Source organism: Ctenopharyngodon idella, chromosome 11, assembly GCF_019924925.1.
Source record: "Ctenopharyngodon idella isolate HZGC_01 chromosome 11, HZGC01, whole genome shotgun sequence".
NCBI classification, from domain to species: domain Eukaryota; kingdom Metazoa; phylum Chordata; class Actinopteri; order Cypriniformes; family Xenocyprididae; genus Ctenopharyngodon; species Ctenopharyngodon idella.
This window is the reverse complement of record NC_067230.1, coordinates 26,152,650-26,171,011: the sequence shown is the minus strand read 5'-3', so window position 1 is coordinate 26,171,011 and position 18,362 is coordinate 26,152,650. Positions and strand designations below refer to the sequence as shown.

The 18,362-nt window shown below is 35.7% G+C and overlaps 1 protein-coding gene across 1 annotated transcript in view; it reads right to left on the bottom strand.

The window, feature by feature from the left end:
- The window catches only part of camkvb (CaM kinase-like vesicle-associated b), a 46,543-nt gene that overhangs the window by 15,080 nt on the left and 13,101 nt on the right, over window positions 1-18,362 (bottom strand). The gene's annotated exons all lie outside the window — the stretch shown is intronic.

Here is an 18,362-nt window from a genome sequence, read left to right as displayed (position 1 = left end):
TATGACCCTTAAAAAGGAAGTCTGTTCAAGTCTGCTATTAGTATACTTTTAAACTAAAAAATATATTATAAAAATAATATTCTAATATACTTAAAAATGAAATATACTTAAAATGACACTTAAGTATACTTGACTTGTAACTGACAGAAAGGTCTAAGTATATTTGGCCTATACTTGTACTCAATCTTTACTTAAAAGTATAATTAAGTATTCAAAGTATACTTGGCTTGTAGTTTACTCTTTTGATTAAGTAGCCTATTAAATACTTTTTTCCCTCATAGTTTTATATACTGTCTTATAAACTTGCATTGCTTGAAAATATTCATTTATAAAGAAAACAGATATGATCCTAATTCTGAAGATGTGAATTTTTAGTCCACTGGTAGTGTACATAGGAATTTGCTTAAAGTACAGTTAAAGGTATATTTCAAGTGTAAAAATGAATCCCTAAATAGGAACTAGTAGTATACTTAAAGTGAAAAAATGATATATAAATAATAAATTGTAAGATATTAAGTTCACTTAAAGAGAACTTGCAGTATAAAACTAATAAACTAGTAGTTTACTGAATATTCTTCATAGTGTACTTTCATAAACTAAAAAATGTGCTACAAGTATTTAACTAATAAACTGTCAGTATACCTATTAGTTCACCTGTAGTATAGTTGCAGCACAAATGAAAAATATAATTCTAAACTACTTTTGTACTCAAAGTTTACTACCGTTTCACTTAAAGTATAAAAGTATACTTTTATACACTAAATGGGCCAATTTAGTTCCAAGTAGTATTGAAATACTAGAAATACTACACTTAAAATATACTTGAACTTTACTTAAGTATACTTAATAAAATGAACTTGAAGTATTTGTAAGGGATTTTCCATAGCATAAATGCTTTAAAGTTAGTAAGCACAAGTCAGTGAAAGGGAGGAAAAACACTATACTATCCTATAGACAAGCAGGTAAAAGGAGCAGCTGAATGATTATGGGCAAAGGAAATAGGGGTGATGAAGACAAATGTGACTTTTGTGCACCTTTTACCACACTTACAGTCTAAATCACTGTGCCTCCCTTTTCCCAAGCCAGGATAAATCAAATTAGACACCAGACTCTTGCTCTCTTTCTTTTTTTGCTGAAAGTGAGACTTGTTTATAGGCAGTAGTTGGTAGAGGATGTCTTCGTTTTTTTATTGAACCTTGCGTGCATGTAGGAAGTTGAGAACAAATCAATTTTGGATTTTTGCTGACTAGAAATTTCCCATGATTTCATTTGATAAAAAACTCTGGCATTTGTTTATTGAGAATTTCCTTCTCAAACTCTGCCTCTTCTTTACTCGCATATGCAAGATTTATTCATGCCGCAGTATTTGTGTGAGGATCGCTTTGAACTTCAATTGGAAAAAACTCACTCAAGTAAGCATGTAGAGTAAGAGTTATATCCATTCTCAGGAAATTTGTCTTGGACTCAAAGCTGCAGTAGGATACAACTTACAACACATGACAACAACATTTAAAAAAAAAAAAAAAAAAGAATTCATAACAATTACTACACCTGTACTATTTAAAATATCAATAGATACAGGTATAAATGATTTTTTGTAACGGTTGCTTTTACACAGTGGGACCCTATAACGCTTCTAAATAAAACATAAAACATGACTTGAATCACTCACTATTGTCTGTGAGAACCAACAACCCATAAATGAACTAAAGTGATGTATATTCTCTTACATCCATAACTGTCATTGCAGTTTTAATAAGACGTGCAATCTGTGATTTTGATTGGATCGAAAGAATACCATACCAAGCTTTTATACAACATATTTCACCATGTTTTATTTCACTTGTAAAAGAAATTAATTCTGTAGTCTGCAAAATGTAATTTAAACTGACTATATCAACAAATTAGGTCATTTTTGTGGTTTAGTTAGATCCTTGAAATTATAATTGTAGGTTACCACACATTCCAGTTTACATTTTAGTGTGCCACCCTAGGATTTTAGTGCGCCACTGATAAAAATGACTTCAATATGACGTTAGTAAACAGCTTTTAACACCCAAAGTTAGTCTGAAAGAAGTTTCATGTAGCCCGTCCTTTGACTAAATGTTAAATCTGGGATGAAATATGACTTTGTTTCCAGATGGAATGAATAAAACACCTGTGTGCTCTTATTCCTGGAGGTTGTGTAAGGCCCGCCAATGAGATTTAATCTGGCAATTCAACCCAGCTCTTGCTAGTTTTGTGTGCAATATGACCCAACACCAGGAAAGTATTGTACAGCTGACTCAATTAGTTTCATCATCAGTAATGTATGAGCACATATATATATATACTACAACAAAAATAATAATGCAGACACAGAGAAAGGCAGGACATAATGTACAAACACAGCCAAGCAGAAAGAGGACAAGCTTTCTGATTTACTGTACATCTTCAGGCGCACAGATTGTGTCATCCGTTTCTCTCCCTCTCTCATATTGCTCGTTCCTCATTTTTCTCCTCTCGCTGTGCTCCACTTTATCTTGTTCCTTCCCTCTTTGTTCATTTTTGTAAACCTACATATAATACTAAGAAGTTTGTTATGTAAGTGATGAAGCTCTCTGCTCTATGATTAATTACACTTCTGTTAGCTGTGTAAATTTCCTTAAAGGGATAGTTCACACCAAAAAAAAAAAAAAAAAAAAGATTCTGTAATCATTTACTCTTTTATGCTGTTACGATTTTCCTTTATCTGTGGAACACAAAAGGAGGAATTTTGAAGAATGCTTGAGTTGCTTTTATATATACAATGAGAGGATATTTAAAGGATTAGTTCAGTTCAGAATTAAAATTTCCTGAAAATTTACTCATGTCATCCAAGATGTTCATGTCTTTCTTTCTTCAGTCGAAAAGAAATTAAGGTTTTTGAGGAAAACCCTTCAGGATTTTTCTCTATAGTGAACTTCACTGGGGTGCAACAGGTTGAAGGTCCAAACCACAGCTTCAAAGGACTCTACACAATCCCAGCTAAGGAATAAAGGTCTTTTCTAGCGAAATTATTGGTCATTTTCTAAAAAAAAAAAAAAAAAAAAATATATATATATATATATATATATATATATACTGTATACTTTTTAACCACAAATGCTTGTCTTGCACTGCTCTGTGATGCGCCACACATTACGTAATCACGTTGGAAAGGTCACGCGTGACATAGACGGAAGTACTGAGCAAGTGTTTAGAAAGCGAACATGCAAAGTCAAACAGCCTTTACAAAAAAGGGAAAAACAATGATGTCGGATGATTTTGAAGTTGGAGAAGAAAATGAGATTTTGCCCTAACACGGTACTTCCGCCTACGTCACACGTGACCTTTCCAACGTGATTACGTAATGCGATGTGCATCGCAGAGCTAGTGCAAGACGATCATTTGTGGTTAAAAAGTATATACATTTTTTTTTTTTTTTTTTTTAGAAAAAAACGATCGTTTCGCTAGACAAGACCCTTATTCAGTAGTAGAGCCCTTTGAAGCTGCACTGAAACTGCAATTTGAACCTTCAACCTGTTGAACCCTGTTGAAGTCCACTATATGGAGAAAAATTCTGGAATGTTTTCCTGAAAAACCTTACTTTCTTTTTGACTAAAGAAAGACATAAACATCTTAGATGACATGGGGATGAGTAAATTATCAGGAAATTTGAATTCTGAACCGAACAAATCTTTTAAATAATTATTGGGTTTAGCAATTTGTGTGGACAATCCATAAAGTGGGTCTTTCTTCATAATTTACTAATTAAATAAATGCATTAATGCCATAAAAAATTCAGTACAGTTATATATAATAGAAAGGGCATAATTATAAATGCATTATTTAAGTAATTGCATGTGTTAACATGTTAACTTTGATCATATGTAGATGCACCTTCTTTTTTTTTCTGACTATTATTCATTTCCCAATTTGGCACAATGTAAAGTTCCCAATGTTGGGCTGCACTCTTAAAGCACATTTATAGCACACTCTCTCCACATCCATATGCTTTGATATTACTAACACAGCATAATGGGCCGTTTGGCACAAGCACAGAATGTATATAATGTGTATTAAGCATTATCGTCAAGGAATCTGGCCTGCAGGTGTTTGGAAGAGGGCAGATATGTTGATCAATACTCTGAGATGTTTTACAGTGGCCTGTGTGCTCTAGCCAATATCATCAGCTTCTGTTTCATCAGTGATTTTCTGCTGACAGAAAAAATGATTTAAAGAATGCAGGTTGAGAGCCAAACATCTGACATGCTAGATTTTTCCTCTAGGATATTAATTCTTCTTTTTATGATCAATATGTTATTAATATATAATATCATATTAATATTTTCCTACTTAAGGATAAGGTACTGTTTATGTTCAGTGAAAATAAATGCTATACATCTTGAGACGCCTCATTTATAGAGTTGTTTTTCTTCATGAATCTTCATATTCTAATGCTAATCCTCCTGGGTTTGAGTAATATTGATCGTCTGTGAGAGTTTTTGTATTTGAATAAGCATTTTGTAGTTCTACTCCATGCTAATGTTTAAATAATGATGTATAATGACATATATTAGGTATAATAAATGCTTTTGTGCATTTAAAAGATGATACACAAGAAAAGCAATTTGTCTTCAATTTCCTGGCCTGGTTTCATCTCTCCAATGATGCAATTACAATAACGTAATAATATATTTTGAATAATTGCAAGACCAGTCCCTCTTCAAATGTATCAGGGTCCACAGAGCATTCCTCTCTTTTCATGAAGTGTTCCTCTGCGCAACAAGCAAAGAACTTAATTGGCTGAAAACTCATGAGGTTTTTGGAGAAGCGAAGAGAGCAATAGGAAGCAAGAGAAACACATAGAGAGAGAGCAGGAGGAAGAATACAGCGGCATTCTGCAACATCATCGCCAGCTCCTCATTACTGCCTCTCGAAAGAAATCAGGCAATCCAGCACTTAATTCGAAACAGGAAACTTCTAAGAAAAAAGAAATGAAAGTTCCTTTGCTTTCCCAAGGGCACTGTGAATGCTAATTAAACCCAGTGGCTGGTGCATTAGACTCTGTTTCAACCTTTCTGCAGACCGTAGAGAAATACAAAAAATAGAAACTAGGGGAGAGGGAATGATAATAATCTCATGTAGGGAATAAGCAACGGAAAGAGAGAGAAATAAGAGAGATAGACTTGCTACACACATCAATCATGAGTCATGAGGATTGATAAAATGACAAGAGACAAAAAGAGAAGACAATAGTATTCATTATTCACACACCAGCATCTGCGTCTCTCAGGAAGGGTGGTTTGCAGTAATCGAGCATCTCGTGTATCCTGCGGCATTGTGCTACCCGACCAGCTGAAACTTCACTCTCATAATCACACCATCTTCTCCAGTTTTCAGAGCTGGCAAAATCTGTGCCTCCCTCTATCAGTCCCATCTGCCTTTAGTTTGTAAATACATGACATCAGGTTGGGCCACAGATAGGCCGAGACGGAGATCGCTGAGCTTCTGATGGTCCACAGATTGGCTTACAGCAGGTGGGTTTAGACATCTGATTCAGAGACGCTTTGAGATCCTGCTGCACATTGAGCTGGGTCAAATTAACCAGGGATTGGGGCAAAAATACAATTAAATGTGGCAAAAGTCCACTAGATATTTCAAATGTTTTGACGTGTGACGTGATGCAACAGAAGCAAATAGAACCCATTATAATCAGTGATGCTATCCACATAGGATGCGACATGGCGCTGCGTGACGCGACACGACAAATTTCAGACAATAAACTGATGCCCCCCTTCTATATCGGACGTACTTCAAGCGCACATGCTACTTCTGACATGAAGAACAAATGGATTTGCAATGGTTGCTTTGAACTGTTGTTGTTTTTTACTGTAAATTTAAGTTAAATCTGTAAAACCTAAAATGTTGCTTTTTTACGGTAAATTTCTTGCAGACCGCAGCTGCCAGTTTTTTACTGTTAATTTAACAGATTTTTTTTTTTTTTTTTTTTTACAGTGTAGACAGCCTCAAGCTGTTGCAGCACAATGCAACGACTGTCGTATCCGGTGTAGACAAGGTGTAACATCTGATATACAAAATAATATGCATGTAAGCCTATATAGCTATGAGTTTAGCCTCTGCAGAGACAGTAGTGACGAGTAGCTGTCAGATATCTGTGTTCACTGTCTCAGAAAAGGGTGTTTTTGGATGTATTACTAATATCAAATGGTTTTTAATAAAATCAAATAAAACATTGAAAATACTCCTAAAAAACACCAGCAGAGAGCTGTATAATCTTGTACGGGAACTGGCCAATTATAAGTACATGCTCATACTTAAAATTAGGGATTTAAACAAAACCCTAAGTATTAAAATCCAGTTAGCAATTCTTCATGCACATACTACAGATATAATACCTCAAATCATGCAGATTGCTGAAGAGATGTGCTATTATTTTTTAAAGCACAGTATGATTTTCCTTTATGGATGATATATGGGCAAAAAAATCCCAGTTACAGCCACAAGTATTTGACATAAATGGGCAACAGCATAATAAATTAATGAACATTTAAATAAATTAATTTCCAGGATGCAAGTATGACCCCCTAATACTGAGACTGAACTGAAGAATATATATTGTTTGTGCCAGGCCTCTAGATGGCCACTGAACATCACTGACACGTCGCTGAAGACTTTGTCCAGCTTAGCCCTTTGTTTTCGTCTTCAGTCAATGTGACTCTCAGATCTCATCTCTAGACAGCTCCCCCTGGCACATTCTTGCTTACAAATCTGAGTAAAAATATGAATACTGATAAAGGAGCATCTGCTGTCCATCCACTGTCATTTGGGCTTCACTCTATCCTGTTTGGGCATTGGAGTGTTTTTCAAAGACTTTCTGAGGTTAGTTTCAAACGTGATGAGATCTTTGAGTCGGGCACAAATAGAGTGGCTGCCTCCACGAGAAGCTCCAAGCCTCATTGCATTGTTGGACCAGCTGAGGAACACACAAAATAATGAGCAGGGTGAAATAAGAGAGGAACGCTCTATCAATTATTTCTGTCTAGCGCAGCTCTCTGACAGTTTCTCGCAGGCAGGGAGCTCTTCGGCTCTGGAACGACTGTTCCTCTCAGTTATTCCCTGTGTATTGTTGAACCAAGGCTCCTCCGATTCCTCATTGTTATTCCTTTCCTCTGCATGGCCTTCTCTCCTTCTCTCTGTCCTTCTCTCTCCTCTGGCTGTGTGATTTGCAGTGGTGTACTCCATTATTATTGATCATTTTGTTAGAGAATGAAAAATGCAATTCATGCATCATACAGCATATACACAAACAACACCTTTGTGGCTGGCAGGGTTGGCACTCCGCTGTTGAAACTTTCTGAGACAAAAGAAATCTCTCTCTGCATTAATCTTGTTCTGTGGATGATTGTGTAAGATAGAGAAAACTGCAGAGTGCTACGGTATGGCAGCAGAAGCTTTACCCTACTTTTTTGTGAGTCGACTACATAGAGAATCTAATCACCATCGTCATGTAGAGAGTCTTCAATACACCAATCTCGTCAGTGCTTTAGGTTTTCTTCTTTAACTTGCTGAAGATGTAAAGTTCTTAAAGCTTTAAGGTCTGATAGGGTTTTTTCCAATTACAACATCCAGGTTTAGAGACAGTTCAGCTGTCAGTAATGCATGGGAACAGAAGACTGTAGAACACGCTGAAACCATCCAGCAACCTCTCAATGATGCTCAATGCTTTATTTTTTAATCTCACAGCAGCTGTGCCAGTGAACTTTTTTTTTTTTTTTTGTTCCAGGCTCAGTAGAGGACAGCTGATGTATATTTGAATGTATGTAGATTATACAATTATAAATCCAACTTCAGACCAGAGAGTACAGCGAATTGTGTAAATGCACTGTGAATGAACAGCAATGTGCAGAGCTCCTCAGTGCAGCTTAGTGATCAAGAGACAAATGCTGTAGTCATGTGGACTATTTTAACGATGTCTTTACTACCTTTCTGGGCCTTGAAAGTGGTAATTCAATTGCTGTCTATGGAGGGGTCAGAATTTTGACAGAATTTTCATTTTTTTGGGTGAACTAACCCTTTAAGTTGATCTAAAGTGAAGACTTCACATTGTTACAAAAAAAATTCTATTTCAAATAAATGCTATTTCTAAGAAAAAGTGTCAATGTTCGCAAAAAATACAAAGCAGCACAACTTTTTTCAACATTGATAATAAGAAATGTTTCTCGAGTACCAAATCAGCATATTAGAATGAATTCTGAAGGATCTTTCTCTATATCAGTAAGCACTGTTTCTGCACTCCCTGAAACTCCTCGATTGTAGTCTTGAGTAGTCTTCCTCTTTTAAATAATTCCCGCTCAAGGCAAACACATAAAAAAAAAAAGCCTGGTTGAGTTGCATTAGTGTGTTGAAACTATGGTTAGTAGGGATAATATCGCAATATGACAAAACGCAATTTTTTTAACCGCAAAGGCTGCGATTACACGCTCGTCACGACATGCGAGAGTAAAGCAGTCTGCAGAGGAAGCATCAACTTGGCATGCTACGCATACGCCTGGCCCACAGGAAAGCACAGTTTATGTTTAATCTATCTAATATTGTGTTGGTCATACTATACAATAGAGGTGGGAGAAAAGATTCTTTTTCTAACGATTCTGGATCGATTCTGAGCTTAGTTTTTAACCACAGATGCACGATGGCGCTGAGTGTGCTTTAGAAACTTATTCTGCTTGCTTCCAATTGCTCACACACACACCACTCGAACCATCCATAAAATAATCTTTAATAAAGTTCTGAAAGGTTGAAGTGAATTAAAAGGACATTCGCGGGTTTCGTCTCATCCGCCAGTATTTTCCTTACAAATGCTCTACGAACGCTACCTCAGTTATGTTGTTATGTCAATTTCAAATGCTGATGAGCGCTTTGTGAAGAGTGAAAAAAATCACTCACAGCTCTTGAAAGGAAAATTCAGAGTCAGAGACTCATAAATACTGAAAGCACTAATTTGTTTATTGCTTGTAATATGTTTTTTGTTGTTCTTGTTGTTGTTGTTGTTCCTCTTTATTATTTACTAGCTTTTATGTTTTGAAACTATATTAGTTTATTTAAAATTCTTAACATGCAATGGTTTTAATTACATTTTTTAATGTGTAATTATTTTAAAAGTACTTATAATTACATTTATAACTAAGTAAGATTTTAAGTTTTATTAATAAGATTAATTAATAAGAAAAAAAGAGAGGTGCTGCAACCATGTAAAATGAAAAATGAAAAATAAAGAAAAATAAAAGTTTTTGAACATTCAAGCGTTCAAACCTATTCTAGTAGACCCCAGAAACAAAATCAAGACTTTGTAAAAGGGCATAATATGGCCTCTTTAATGATTCCATGATTATATTTATTATTACGCTCTTACATCCTGATAATTACATGCAGTTCACAATCTTTTTTATTTACAACTGAGAAAAAGTTGTGAAGGTCTAAAGTGCGTGTGAAGTGACCATGTGACTAATTTAGCATTTTAAACACACTGCATTTACATTCTGCAACAACATCAGACAGATTCATTTATGCTTACCAGAAGATCTGGCAACAAGCATAAACAGGGTGATGACAAATACTAACACACTTACCAGTATTTCCATGACAACAGCAGACTGCTCTCTTACCAACACTGATATAATATACACACTGAACAGCAACTTCCAGCAATAAAACTAGCAAGGGATAATTTTTACGTGCATCGATGTATCATCAACTTCTGTCAGACTTTACAGTCTCATTTGAAAGAGTTATGCATTTACTTTGTTTTTATATGCTCTTCACACTTCTTTTACTACGCTTAACATCGATGGCAATTCCATTGCAGGATGGTCAAATGAATCTTACAGGGCTGCGAGGAGTGACGCATGCACATTTTCAGTGACTCCAGAGGATGTTTTCCAAAATTGCTGCCATAAATATGTCTCTTCATTACAGAACGAAGATTTTATGAGTGTGCACACCGTGTGCATGCACTCATCTCATTAGATGTCTATGCCTCATATGCTGCTTCAGCTACACACTTTTTAATTGGCTTGCATAAAATTGACATTACAAGAAATATTTTAAGCTCACACGGCAGATAAATAATAATGAAGTCAGTTTGAATGCAGGCTGCACAGTAATTGAAGGTCCATTCGGATTGCTGACTGCAGTAGTCAGGAGAGGAGACACAAATTACAGGCTATAAATTCTAGTGTGCTTAGCATCCATTTGGAAGGAGTGTGAATGTGTTTTCAGATTCATCTGATCACTTTCAAGTATCATTTTTATGATAAAACCTTTTACAAATACTTTCTTAGCGAACCCAGAAGCATTCAACATCTAATGAATTCAATCATCTCCTTCTAGAATTTACTGTTTATAATTACCAAATAGACAATTTCCGCATTTTCAAATGCACTTTAAATGAGTCCTCATTTTAAAGATCATCTCATGCATCCATGCACCTGTCATACCATGCTCATATAAAGGCATTCAGTTATGACAGGTGCACACAGGCCTGTGGGGAGCACTGCAGTACACTGTGCTTCTTTTCCCTATCGCTGTCCTCTATATTGTAGTTGTACAGTCTGCCTCTCACATGCTAAATATAGTTAGATGTGTCTTACAGTGTCAGCTGGCAAAGACTGCACCATCTGCATTACAACTACATGAACAAATGCACACAAGTTCAGTTCAGTTTTATTCTGTTCTGGAATATCTTCTCATATTCCATTCCATTTACTCCACTTCTGTAACCAGCTAAGAAGTTTAGTTTAATAGTGTATAAGATTAATTGTGTTCATTTCCTGCTAAGCTTCCTCCTGGAATTGAAGTCCCCATTTGTGCCATTAGAAAAGGCTCTGAGGAAAATGGAACCGAGTAACTTATAAAAGGAAATCAATAATATGACTAATCAATGGCTAATTCTACATTATTCAGGGGTAACTGCACTCTCATTTGCCTCACTCAATATGCACCAATAATACTTCGCAGCCTATCAAGCATAAAGGGCATTTTTGGCATTTTTGAAATATCCTTTTCATTAAAGAAGTCCTTGATCATAATTTCACTTTTTTAACTTTAACTAGTGTGCAATGTTGCTGTTTGAGCATAAACAACATCTGCAAAGTTACAACGCTCAAAGTTCAATGCAAAGGGAAATATTTTCTCTTTTTAAGGACTACAAAAAATGTCTGGTAGGGACTACAATGAGCTTCTTCCGGAGTTGGTGACATCACAAACCCCAAAATTTATATAAACCCTGCCTCCGGGAACACGAGACAAAGGGGGTGAGGCCATGTTGGGCTGCTTTAGAGAAGCCGTCATTTTACACCATACTGCTTCACAAAGCTTCTTTGGCTGTGTGAGATTCTCCAGCTTTGTTATTGTTGAGCAACCGAAGCGTGAGCTGTTAAAGCTCCGCCCTCTTCTGAAAAGGGGGGCAGGAGCAGCAGCTCATTTGCATTTAAAGAGAAACACACAAAACGGCATGGGACATGCTTGATGTTAAAAAATGTTATTAAGCACAATAAGCAGTGAAAATGTACTCAAAGCGGTGCATGCGCAGAAAACCGGGTCTCTCTCTCATTTCTCTTTCACATCTTATTGCGCTTGAATGGTCAAATACACACGCAATTATGTCAAAATGCCCATTGTGTGTATTCATGCAAACACAGCCGGTTATGTCTCAAGTGAACGTAAACAGTTGGGTATAAACCGGATGTGTATCAGTATAATGGATCCATGCGTTTGGTCTAAAAGTGACAGCAGCCTAATGCTGCTGCTCTGTGTCATTAATGTGAATCAAACAAAAGAGAAAATAACTTACTGCTCTTGACTGAATAACTTTATTTTAGCTTTAGTAAGAATACATTTATATTTAATTCATACAGTGAAGACTACTGTATGCAATATTTTATTTTTACATTTGATTAAATTTCTGTACTAACTCTAACTAAATTTTAAATAAACCTATTTTACCTGAAAAACTTAATTCTTATTTTATGTTATATTGTGTTTGTAATTTCCTTCTTTTTTCTTATTTTTAATAACAGAAATTAGATAAAACAACACAAAATTACTATCTTGTAATATAAAGTTTATTTATCATATCGTGAAATAAGAATTTGGTCATATCGCCCACCCTACATGGTCTCCGCAAAGGCAACTCTGCAGTGTTCACTTCTTGCTCAATAATGGACCACAACTAATCTGATCTTATATTATTCCTTATTATCAATGTATGTAAACCTCTTCTCTTAAGTAAAAGAAACTGATTTATTTTTCTCAGATGGAAATAAACAGACAGTAAAACCCAGAGAGAAATATTTGAGTTAATAAGCTCCTCTTCGACGTCAACTCTTCATGATGGTAACAGATGTTGACTCCATAGAGGTGACAAGAAACAAATTCCAGCAATTACTGTTTTAACACTAATGCATTTTGCACTACAGGACGAGACAGATAAAGTTTCAAACCACACAAAAAGGCAAATCCACAGAGCCTGAGGAGTAATAGTCTTTTTTCACAGTTTGAAGGCACCAATTTGATTGCCTGCACAATGTAGAGCACACTAAAGTATTATGGGAGCAAATAGACTATTGTGTGCAGCAGAAACTGTTTATATTTCAGGTTAACTCATTTCTGCATCTACTCATATGTATTATTTCCTGTGCAGAGACACAGATGACTGATAAAATATAATGGATGGTGCCTGCTTTTGCATTATCTTCCTTTCAATGTAGAACACTATGTATTGAAGAAATTTCACCTATGAGGGTAGGTAAAAAGTATTTTTATAACAAAACTACATTTGGCAGCACAGCATTGGTGGAAAACTGCTGCAACAAAGTAATTACACTAGTTGATGTCTTTAGTACATTCAGTATATTATTAAGGTATTGTCGTTACAGCAGAATAGGATATGCTTTAAATGTTTTTGGTTCACAAATGAGAACAAACAAACATGCTGTATGTTTGCAATCCATGCCACATTTGCATGTGGAGCCCCCTGTTGTCAAACAGGCCAGGAGTCATTCATATGATAACTGGCAATGCTCTTAATTAAGGGTTTGTTTGCCTTTTCCCTTCAAAAGGAGATGAAGGAGCCATCTGATATTTTTCCCCATTTTAATCTTTAAAGCGCTGCCATGTAGCTTTCATTCCTATTTCTCTTTATTTTGTGGCAATCCATCTTCTATCAGAAGAGTATAGTGGCTAGAGAAATACTCATTAAGACTGACTTAGCATTAGTATTATGTATCACTGAAGAGAGTCATACTGCATTGCTGCATGGCTGATGCTGTTTGGTCTTTGGTGTCCAGTCACAAGGGGAAGCTAGCACCATCTTCATGTAAAGCATGTTTCATAACTCTAAATGAAATATTACATTCTGGTCATTACAGGATTCGCTCACAGATTTCTTGTGCTTGGTAGATGCTGCATGAGTCTTTGATGTTTAATCAAACAGGAAACAAGCTACGTTAGTTTTGCAGAATAGAACTCATTAGTAAGCAGTTTAACAGACAGATGTAAAACTTGAACAGACAAAAATGATCCCACGGTATTAAAAATGTATATCTTTATATATATTTATAATATTTATATATAGGCCTAACTTCTACAAAACATTGTTTGAGAACTAAGACTGTAAAATATGCTGCATAATCGAGCTCCACTAGAAGGTATTTTCTCCATGGCCATGACGGGCTGCTTTAGAGCAGAGGAAGAGTTGTTGTAGTAGAGTGTTGTTGCCATGCTGTCGTTTTACGCCGGACTGCTTCACAAACAAGGGTCAATTTATCACTGGATTTGCACAAAAGATTATCGTGATGGCACACGAGTTAAATCAACTCCACAGCAACTACATAAATTTATCCACTAACCATTCAGAAACGTCCAGTTGCGGTCTAAAAGTTGTAACTTCTTTCTGAGTCTCTCCATCAGTGTCCGACTCCGGTTTGAACAATGTAAGGTTGAACGCCGTTACTGACAATTTTGCAATATGTGACGATATGTGGTCTAAACAGAGAGCTGTGAGAAAATTATCACTTTCTCATGTTGTATAGAGACCAAAAGACCTAACTCCTTTGGGAAAATCACTTTAACTCACAAAGCAAGAAGACGGCATTTCAAACTAAATCTGTCAGAAACATTGTGACACATAATAATGGAAAAGATGTGGGGATTACAGAGGAAAAAAAAGCAGTCAACCAGGAATGAGTCCAGATTGAGACAACAGAGGCAAAAGATACTTATTTGCCAATAAAACTGAGAATACTGAGCAATAGCTAATACAAATCAACTTCAAATGCCATATTATAGAAAAGCAAATTAATAAATAATGATCTAAACATAGCTTTAAGTGAGCCACTGCAGACATGCGCAGAGAAATTGCAACAAACACTGCCAACTGAGGCATATCAGCTTGTTTATTTCATTAATATCATCGCCACATGCTCTTAACAGATGTCATTTTGAACCTTATGAGGCTATAAGTCGACTTTCAATACAAAACATGTTTTATTTGTTCAGGTTCAGCTTCTGAGTTCCCATCTTAAGCTATCTAGTGTCTTAATATGACTAATTTCTGTATCCATCATCTTAGGTCTTACTTGGTGTTCTGTCTTTGAACATCACAGAGTGCTGGAACATGCTGTAATTAGATTGGACGCAGCCCACAAACACATTAAGACTCGGAAAGAGAGCCAAAGACTGAAATTTGCAAGAGTTACTTGGGCCTTTATGTATTCTCATGGCCTGATTATTTTAGTGGTGTTATCGCTGTGCATTGGCAAGCCAATAATTTTATGTTGCTCTTCTTTGCCGCCCAGACATGCTGTTGCTTATATCCTTTTCACCTTCAGATATTACAAAGCTTAAAGTGATGTTAATTAATAAGACATCAGGCAATGTGATTTCAACAGAAAAGGAGAATGCGCAAACACAGTGTTAGTATCACTGATATACTATTATAGTTTTTTTTCTATTGTTATTTATTTTTATATTTTCTCTTTTCAATTTAATTTTAAGTCATGTTTTGTAATTTTTATTAGTTTTTTTGAGTTTTTTCTTTTAACTCTTTCTCCGGCACTGACAGATTTTTCCCGGCAATCCACGTTTTCACTGTTATAAAGTAGGGGGTGCTATTATGCAACTTCTGAAACAGGTTGTTTGCACATGATGTCATTGCAGCAGCGCGAATGCGTCTGGAGGGCAGGGAGTGGTTTTTCTATATAGAAATCCTATCAAAAACTCCAAATTTGTATGTTTTGCGTAGTTAATGGATGCTCAGATCTATCAAACAGAGAAACGACAAGGAGCTTTTATCGTTTACGTAACTTATATCGTTTTTTAACTTTAAAAGTTGTCACCTTGCCCTTTTACAGCGTTTTGCATCTGCTGATATTGAAATGGATACCTGCTTACATTTTTTGTTTTTGACTTGGTTAAATATTCACATTCTTCATGCTATCGTTTGCAGGGAAGAAAAACTATTTTATCCCATTGCATGATCATTTGGTGTTTTCACTTAAGTTTTGTAGAATTCAGTTCACAATGTTGATATGGTTACCGTGAGTGTCACGCACTGCTGCTTCAGCCATCATCTGGCAGAAAATGTCCAAATAAATGTGTTCAACAAGCTGACAGAAGTCGATCAATTTATTTGTTAAAAGGGTGAAATGTAACTGTAGTTTTAATGCTGTCTTTGTAAATATTCACTTTTCCATATGGCCATGGAGACTCGGAGGGTCACATTCAGTGGACAGACACCGACACACTGTATTTTTTGTATTTATTTCAACAAATGACAACCAAAATCGAACCCATAGAAGCTTGTGAACAGTTTTGAAGTGGCTGTGTGGAAGTTATACTCATTCACAAGCCGAGTGAGAGTCATACTCGCAAATGTAATGTTAATTATTAAACCAAACAAAATACAACACTTTCAAAAACACACAGAAATGTGATTATTTTATTGAATGATACACAGTGGGCTTAATCAGTGACATTATAACTAGATTTGCTAAATGGCATATTCCCGTCACCTCCTCAACCTGCTTCCCTTGTTTTTAACTTACGTAGAAAAGGCGAAAATTGTATTACACCTCCCAGTTTTTTCCCTGAACGATGATGTGAGTTCCTGTTGCAGTTCTCGATTCAGCATAAATGATCTACAATGGGGACATTTTTCACAAACAAAATACTGCCTTAACGTCACTAGCAGAAAGACAGCGCGATATAAACAGACTAGAAATGAGCATGGCGTGACGGCAGCTTCACATTCTCTATATCTACCACCTTGATGGCAGGAAAGTCTTTCAATTCATTAGAAAACATGAGGATCACATCCAACATATGTTTTGATTTTTTGTTTATATCTTTCTAAACCAGCACAGTACGTACTTTTCTCCATCTCTTCCATTCTAATTTTCACTGCTTGACCTCCACCGAAATTTCGTGCATCACCAGAACCACGTGATTGCAAACAACCTGTAGAAAAGAATCTCCGGATCCAAAACTCTTTCCCCGGAAAAGTCTGTCAATGCCAGCAATCCATGTTTTCACTGTTATACAGTAGGGGGTGCTATTATGCATCTTCTGAAATAGAACAGAATCTCCAGATCCAAAAACAAGCAAAGAAGAAGCAGAAACAAGCGATAGAAGCATTGCTTACGCACATGTAAAACAACGCGATCATTAAACCGCATATAAATCAAAACTGCCTAACGTTACCGAATGAAAAGTCAACCCAGGACAAGGTATAGGACTGAGCAAGCTCTGGTGGTGTTGACGGACTCAGTCTACTCCATCTATGTTTTGATCATCGTACTGAATCCAATCCGGACATAGCCTTTTACAAAAACATTATTTTCTCAGCTTTTTGTTCAAAATGTTCCTTTTTTATGAAACGTACCCACATTCAAGAATGCATGAAGCTATTTTTTTTAACTCTTATGTTATGTTGGGGACGTTTTCATCCACTATGGGGTGCTTTTGAGTCTTAATTTGGCCACAACTTTCTCTGTGTTTCAGTAAATGGAATGATTTTTGGTGACAAATCTTATTTTGATACATATTTTGGGAAAATGCTTTGAAAATTTTCAAAAACTCAACAATACACTGTGGGCAAATTCACTACCCTTTCGTTATGTTCGGGATGAAAACATCCACTAAATTAAACTGCTGTAACATTCTTTTGCATAAATCTATTAATCAACCTCAGTCCTGATCAAAACTACTAAATGTTTAAAAAAAAATCCAGGATTTTTACTCTTTAATTGCCAAGTTCATAAATGATGTCACTGATTTGGGGGAAAAAAACACATAAAATGACGTATTTTCAATATAAAAAGTGATTTAGGCTGGATATTTTTTTACCTTTTAACACAGTCTTGGGCATGTAAAAGATTAGTAACAAAATTGGCTTTGATGCATTGTTAGTTTTTGTGCAGCATCAGATTTTAATTTTTTTCTCCCTCATTTACTGTTCGTGGCTGTTTTTGCCCCATTGACTTCCATTATAACGACATTTTTTGATTGCAAAGCCATGACACCATATAAATATGCATTCTGATTGTTGGTGGTTTTCCCTGTTGGGAAGAGGTAAAATTTGTAATTTTTTCACCAGGTGGCACCATTAACCCTTTAGATAGATCTCTAAATCTTCTGGCTTTTATATGGAGTTATATGGAGTATAACAGCATATTATAGTGTGTGTGTGTGTGTGTGTGTGTGTGTGTGTGTGTGTGTGTGTGTGTGTGTGTGTGTGTGTAAAAAAATCCTGTTTTTTTTTTTTTAAACATTTAGTAGTTTTGATCAGGACTGAGGTTGATTAACAGATTTATGCAAAAAAATGTGAAAAAAATATTTATTTGATACATCTTTACAGCAATTTAATTTAATGGATGTTTTCATCCCAAACATAACGAAACGTTTTTTTTTTTTTTTAAATATTGTTTTTATTAAGTTTTATTTCATTTAGTTTTAGTTGTTTTAGTACTTCAACTTAAACTAAATGAAAATTAGAAATGTTGCCTTGGCAAGTACCTGAAATAAAATAAATGATGTTATTTCGGTTAATGTTTATTTTATTTTAAGTAATGAAGTTTTTTTATGGTTTTATTTAAACACAAAAAGTGTACTCTGTTAAATGCACACGCAAACATATGCATTCACACGCACAAACACACTTGGTGCTCTGGGAACTGAAGCATGTCTCACACATCCTGTCTGCAAAAATCTGTCCTGGACTCTCAAAAAGGTGACTGCCAGCTCTTACCCAAGAACAGCAGGGACTTTCTCTCTCCCTCCCTCTC